This window comes from Mycteria americana, chromosome 1, assembly GCF_035582795.1.
Source record: "Mycteria americana isolate JAX WOST 10 ecotype Jacksonville Zoo and Gardens chromosome 1, USCA_MyAme_1.0, whole genome shotgun sequence".
NCBI lineage: Eukaryota > Metazoa > Chordata > Aves > Ciconiiformes > Ciconiidae > Mycteria > Mycteria americana.
This window is the reverse complement of record NC_134365.1, coordinates 1873408-1881118: the sequence shown is the minus strand read 5'-3', so window position 1 is coordinate 1881118 and position 7711 is coordinate 1873408.

Below are 7711 nucleotides of genomic sequence, written 5' to 3'. Positions count from 1 at the left end.
CGTGACTCAACGGCAGGGTCCTCCATACCCCTTTGTATCCCCGGTCTCTCTGTGAATCATGTTAACTCGAGTGTAACCCAATTTTCCTTTGTATGTTCCTTCCATGCAGTAATTAATAGAGTGAACCTTGCCATTGACCTTTGTTAAGTCGCACTTTTACAACATCATATTAAAACCACTTTTGCCAATACCTTTGACGGTGATTTTTTAAGCAATCTAAATCACTCATTCTCGAAGGTCACAAGGTACTTTGTTACCTGTATTTTTCAGAGCAGGGGGTGCACAGCAGTCTTTAAACCCTTTGCAGACATCTCAGACCCGGTCAGCAAACAACCTGGGATTTTCTGAGTGAACCTGTCCCAAAACAGTTGTCCCAGATAAATCACCCTCTGAAACGACATTTTTCTTTCCATTGAAAGTGAAGCCCAACCAGGATGCATTCAGGAAGATTAATTCTGCCCTGCTGTCAAAGGGAGTACAATTAGCAACCATCCACACCTTTTGACCTCTGCCTGCACTTAACATACACTTCAAACAGTGTCACATTAGTAGTAACACTCCGTCTTTGCCAATTTTAATTAATGTTGTGAGCAGATGTCCTGGCGCTGAACGTACGGATGTCACAGAGACAGGCGAGGAAGGGAATGCTGGCGGCGCCACGGCTGCGGTAGCAGTGCCCTCCGGCATGGCTTACGTGCAGCCGTGATTCTCCCCTGTGACCAGAACGGTAATGAATCCCCGGCTTTCTCAGCTGGATCTTGCCTTGAACTTGTGCCGAGCTGGAGAACAGCTGCAACACGGAAGAAAAAGAGTTTAGTGAAATGCCAGCTCCACATTCCTCATAGACATCAAACGTTTGAAGATGCATGCTGTTTAGTGAGGTTTCATAAACTTCTACACAGCCTAAGGGGCTTACATTTTCAAGCCACTGGGTTTTTGAATGCAGCAAACATCTCCCATTTGGCAAAACAAGTGTAAAGTGTACTGCAGCTCTCGCTGGGAAAGAAGTTTCTAAATCACTTCAGTAGTTATATAAAATGGCATTTTAGATTCTTAGAAGTACTCTTTATTTTGCAGCACTGCCAATCACTTTTCACAATTTATAAATGTAATGCAAGACAGTTTTCTGGACTGGAGATGTCTAGGACAGCCAAAAATACTAAAGACAAAGTATGGGTAAGAAAAACAGATACTTGAAGTAACTCTGTGACATCCACGACATGTTTTTAGATTGTTTTCTTCTCATGCATTTCACAATTCTAGAGAAAAAGACACTGAATTAATTCATCCCTCACTCCAGTCTATTTGTCTTTTTTAATTGGAAAACAAGGATCTTTATCTTAACTTATTCTCTGGGAATTCCTCAGGGAAAAGTAATAATATCAGGAGTTGGCCCTGTTCCCATTTGAGTAGCTGAGTAGGATGTTCCAGAAATGGCCAGTCTGCTCTTTGTGTCTTGCCCAAAATTACTGTATGTACTATTAAGCCTTTGTCGTGGTTTAGCCCCAGCCGGCAGCCAAGCACCACGCAGCCGCTCGCTCACTCCCCCCCGATGGGATGGGGGAGAGAATCGGAAGAGCAAAAGTAAGAAAACTCGTGGGTTGAGATAAGAACAGTTTAATAATTGGAACAAAATAATAGTAATAATAATAATGAATTATAATGAGAGGGGAAAAAAAACAATGAGAGAGAGAGAGAGGAACAAAACCCAAGGGAGGGAAGAAAAAAAAAAATTATATATATATATATATAAAAAAAAATTACAACCGCTCACCACCCGTCGACCGACAGCCAGCCAGTCCCCGAGCAATGATCGCTACCCCCCGGCCAACTCCCCCCAGTTTATATACTGAGCATGACATCATATGGTATGGAATAGCCCTTTGGTCAGTTTGGATCAACTATCCTGGCTGTGTCCCCTCCCATCTTCTTCTGCACCTGGCAGAGCACGGGAAGCTGAAAAGTCCTTGACTAGTACAGCAGCAACTAAAACATCTCTGTATTATCAACACTGTCCTCAGCACAAATCCAAAACATAGCCCCATACCAGCCGCTACGAAGAAAATTAACTCTGTCTCAGCTGAAACCAGGACAACCTTCTGGCTCAAAATTGGCTGCATTTCAGTGGCCCATGAAAGAACCATGGTTGAGTATAAATACCTGCACATTACCATACAAGAGTCTTTATAATGTCCTCGATTGTGGAAAATCCCATGTAAAGGTAAGGAGAGAGCATTATAAGCAGGAGAAGTCGGGAAACTGTGATGAAATTAAGATCTCTTTCATGACTGCGTTACTAAAATATTAAGAAAAGTCCAACTTTGAAACAAAGTTGCTTATAAATGAAATCATGACCTAATGTTTTATCATCTCAGTCTGCTCTATCACCTAAAGCAGCCGCAGAGATCAGTGCTACTCTATTTAGCAGGACACAGGCTTTGATGACCATGTTTGGTAATGAATTGCCTTGTTTTCATTTTACCCTCAGAGGTGGCAAGCATGAAAAGACTTTCCTTACGGCATGACAAAGAGCATGCCAGTATTCCCAACCTGGTGAGCGAAGGCAGCACTGTTTCCTCTGCTAGCAAACGTGCTGGCTACACCGGTGGATTAACATCCCAGCTCTGCGAAGATATTACTGCTGTTTCACTTGGAAGCAGCAGCATCTTAAATGTCGCTGTTGATACTAATTTGTCATCTTTTAGGACACAGCACTGAGTGCAGGGCCAATTTGTCCAGTTCCAGGCAGCTACGGGGCTGACACGTACCAAGCACTGAACTTTCTTTTCTCTGGATGAAAGACTGCACATTTCAGGGCACGGTCCTTCCCCAGTGTGTCCAAACAAGGATTAGGTTATATTTTCACATTACTCCTTCTCATTAAAGTTGCTGTTGCCATTGAGACTGCATAAGAAGAAAAATACCACTAAAAACTGAAAAAAACATGCCCTGGGATTAGATCTTTCAAAAGCAAATGGACTGGCAGAGCAGTCCTTGGGGCATTTTTTCTCTAGCTCAGGTGACACCTATACTGACGTCTGCAGGTCCTAGGATCAAACCTCCCTGATCTGCCACCCGTGGGAGGTAATTTCATCAGCATAACGGAGGGTGTAATGCGTGCTCCTTCAAGATAAGATATTACTTACTCCAGCAGGCAGGCTGGAGCAGGCACAGTACCTAAGCCCTTATGTGGCATCCTCTGAAGAACAGCTGTCACAGATGAATATAAGCTGGTTCAAACATGATCTAGACAGCTCCACAAGAGAGACACTAATGCCTATCAAGCACGACAGTCCAGCTATGGAAATCACTAAACCTGGTGACCACTGGAGTTCTGGAGTGAGGGTGATTCTTCTTATATTCTGTGCGCTTCTGCGGGAGACAGGGGTCTCTCCAGGTTATGCCCTCAGCAAAAAGTGGGCCCAGGCAACCCAAGGTTGGTGCAGGAGGGCAGTTTTCCTACTTCTGTAATTGTAAAATGGATATATTGAGCTGGTTCTTCTAATTCAGCCCTCCTTTTTGTCCAGGTACAGGAGAAAGACTTTACACTGTTAAACAGTGATGCATTTTAGAAACATCTCGATAGCTGCAGAAGATGCATGGTGGTTATGGTCAGATCTTCACTGTTCGATCAAAATAAGACAACACCAATCATAACAAACAATCCCCTCCCTGAACTGAATTGTAACCACATGGCATTTAACACCGAAAAGCAACTTGGCATGGTAAAATACTCCATATACACAAGGAAGGAGCTTAATTTTTAAACTATCAAGAATGTCTGTTGAGGGCTCGAGAGTCATAGCTCTAAGGAAGGCAGTAATGTTCAGTGCGCTGGGATGTTGATTTTGAACTGTGGGCCGATGATTGTGTGGTTTTGAGTGCAGCAGATCACATCAATGATTTCACAGAAATCATATTGTATCCACTTGGTCCACTTCCCACGATCGACAAGCCGATCCCTTAGCCCTGCTACACAGCGGAGTCAACTAGAGCATGTGGTTAGGAATGGGAAGAGGAGGTGGGTTTTGGAGCGCTCCACACTGACACTATATTAAACATAACAAGAATCCATACCCACGGACTGTGGGTTCAGTTCTGGCTGGCCGTAAGGTCGAAGTCTGAGAGACTTCAGTGGTGCTGCCAGGACAAGCCATTCCTGCCTCATTTTTGCTGTTTGCCTTCACCTTTGCATCATGGCCTTGGCTGGGGAGCTCAGCTGCCTGTTACCAGCCCTATGCAGATAACGTAGAAAAAACACATCCAGGGTAAAAAAATAAAACAACAAAACTGGTCCTGTTACTTAAGGGGTTATGGTCACAACAGAGCCTAATGCCTCCATCTCCTGCAGGACTGGCAGCACATCGCGCTATCATGTTCTTCCATTTCTTGACTGCAAAATGGAGATAACGAGAGTCTAAATGGACCTGGGCATCGCTGCTCAGAGCCGTGCTGAGCCTGGGGTTTCACTCATGTCTTCTGGATCTGCTTGCTTTTTTGCATAAAGTCTCTCAGGCAGGGAGAGTGACAAAAGCATGTGACGTGGTCAATGGAAGGGGACAGCATGCTGTGGCTAGCTGGGGCTTGCAAACGCATTTCAGGGGGGGACTGTGTGGTCTGGGGGGAGAGAATCAGCTCTGTGAGTGAACGCCGTATCAGGAGAGCACTGGGGGCTACAGTGAAATGTGGGCAGGGTTTGACAAAAGCCGTCTTCAGTCTCTCATGTCTAAGCGAGGGACTCATCTAGTGTAACTACAGCCACCTCAGACTTAAGGCTTTCGTTTCTGTCCTGGTTTCAGCTGAGACAGAGTTAATTTTCTTTATAGTGGCTGGTATGGGGCTATGTTTTGGATTTGTGCTGAAAACAGTGTTGATAACACACTGATGTTTTAGTTGTTGCTACGTAATATTTGCACTAGTCAAGGACTTTTCAGCTTCCCATGCTCTGCCAGGTGCAGAAGAAGTTGGGAGGGGACACAGCCAAGATAGTTGATCCAAACTGACCAAAGGGCTATTCCATACCACATGACGTCATGCTCAGTATATAAAGCTGGGGGAAGACGAAGGAAGGGGGGGACATTCAGAGTGATGGTGTTTGTCTTCCCAAGTAACCATTACACGTGATGGAGCCCTGCTTTCCTGGAGATGGCTGAACACCTGCCTGTCCACGGGAAGGAGCGAATGAATTCCTTGTTTTGCTTTGCTTGCATGCGCGGCTTTTGCTTTACCTATTAAACTGTATTTATCTCAACCCACGAGTTTTCTCACTTTTGCTCTTCTGATTCTCTCCCCTATGCCACCAGGGGGGAGTGAGTGAGTGGCTGTGTGGTGCTTAGTTGCTGGCTGGTGTTAAACGACGACAGTTTCAAACTAGATTATAGGGGAAGCTTAGACGTCTGGGAAGAGGCATCCTGTGGCTGTGTCCCCACGTCCAAACAGGACGCTCTGTCCATGTGCAATGTCTCCCTCTCTTTCCCTCTCTCACCTTCTACTCAATACAGAAGAAACCTGGATGACCAGCTCAACCTAAGTTTTAGACAGATGAAGTTAGGTGAGATCAATTCCAGCCTCAGCGTTGTGGAATTACACAAAGACCTTAGTTTTTCTTTAAAACTGAGCTTTGGTCTCTGTGCTAGCAAAGGGAAACTACAGAACTCAAACAGCAAATCAGAAAACAACAAATAACAACTAAAAATGTGTTATTTGCTTACATATCTCAGCTGGCTTCACATGGTAGTTTCGGAAAACAGACTTGCATGCATGAGGATGGCTGCATTAGTGCCTTCCCTACAGCTTAGCCTCTTTGGCCTCCATTGCTTCCCTCCTTTAGCAGTTACTCCATTTACTTTTACTTTCTCACAGAAACACCCCGCTGATCCACACTTCCTCATTCCTGATACAAAAGCTCTTTATAGTACCTTGAACAACTGCCAGGACCTTCTCTCTTGTGTTAAGGTTGATGCTTCCAACCTGCCTCAGTATACCTAGTTTGGTTTCATTATCCATTCTCTTCCAGAGGATTGGTCCCAAGAGTCAGATTCACTTTCCCTTGCTGAAGACACAACGGAAGGAGCTGACAGAGGCAAGGACAAATTTTCCTGGGGAAATGGCTGGGGAACATTTTATGTTCAGGTGCAGCTGAAACCCTTTCCTTTTCTACATAATCCCTGCCAGAGCATCAACATGAATCTTGAGCTGTAACTTTGATCTGAGACTAAGAAAGGGACCTGGAGCAGGTAGAAAAGCTACGATTTGCCTCTTCTAAATGCAAGGAGAAAAGGAAGCTATTTGAGTGTTTTTCAATGGCAATTAAGATCCTCAAATAGTTTTGATTGATAAGAAAGAACAATCTGGCACAGATGTTTTAGCCCGTGTATTTCTGTGGCTTCTTATCCCCCTGTGCTGTCCATTCTCCGGGGCCACCATGCCTGCTATTCCTGGTTTTAAAATGGTGCTCAGGTGGGCTGTGATGGGAGTCTCCCCCAGCACAGCGCAGGTACTTGAGCCCAAGAATAAACCTCCCTCCCTGGAAGCAGCAGGGTAATAGCTGGACTAGGGCACTTAACAGCTGGAGAAGGGCAATTAAGGGGCTTTGCTTCACCCTAAATCAACAGTCATGGAGCCATTTCAGCAGTTAAGGTTGCCAGAGACACCAGAAAGTCTGTTTTAGCCCAGACCTGTTGAGGAACAGGACATGCTGAGCCCAAGGTCACGCAATACGCACTTGCCTTATTCTCCCTCACTGATCAAAATTTTCTTACTAGCTTGATGTACTGCTGTTAAGCGCTCAGAAGCATAATCAGGTAAGACAAAGCAAACCTTGGGACCTCAGGCTGCTTTCCTGAGTCTAGTTTTCATTTCACATCCTAGGTTCTCCAAAGACAGTGATTTTTGAGGCTGAAGGACAGTTCTCAAAAACCTTTGCTTAAAAGCAAAGAGAAAGGCAATATCCACAATTCTGCTACTGAGCCCGCCCTAAACCAGGTGGGAAATTACCGTTCCTTGAGAAGGGGAGAGAAGGATGGGTTGAACAAATCCAGCACCCAGCCACAACCTACTGCAAAGCTTTTATTAAGTCCGAGGCAAACAGAAACCGATGTTTAGTTCCTTGGGTAGCTAAGGGAGGAGGACCAGAGGGTGTGGGGAAGGTGAGACACAGTGTATGTACCCTCCACTCTAGTCCACGGGTAATAATGCATAATAAGATAAAAGATTCTTCTTTTCCAGCCTACTACAAGCCACTGTCTTTACAAGATCTATAAAAGTCCACCAGTCATTCTCCATCCATCTGTAGCAAAGCTGCAATCATAGAATCATAGAATCATAGAATCATAGAATCATAGAATAGTTTGGGTTGGAAGGTACCTTTAAAGGTCATCTAGTCCAACCGCCCTGCAATGAGCAGGGACATCTTCAACTAGATCAGGTTGCTCAAAGCCCAGTCCAACCTGACCTTAAATGTTTCCAGGGATAGGGCAATCACTAAAGATTTAATTGTGGTGAGTGAAGACACCTCTCAGCCCCCTGAATAAAAGCTGCTCTGGCAGCTGTAGTCATCCTCAACCTGTATGGCAATTCACCCTGCACACATCCAGCAGCAGGGACCCATACGTATCATCCCTTATGTCACTGGTCACCATTTAAGACCTCTGTGTAATAGCTAAAGCTTTTTACATGTGAAGAAGCTACATCAGCTTGACAAATATATTTT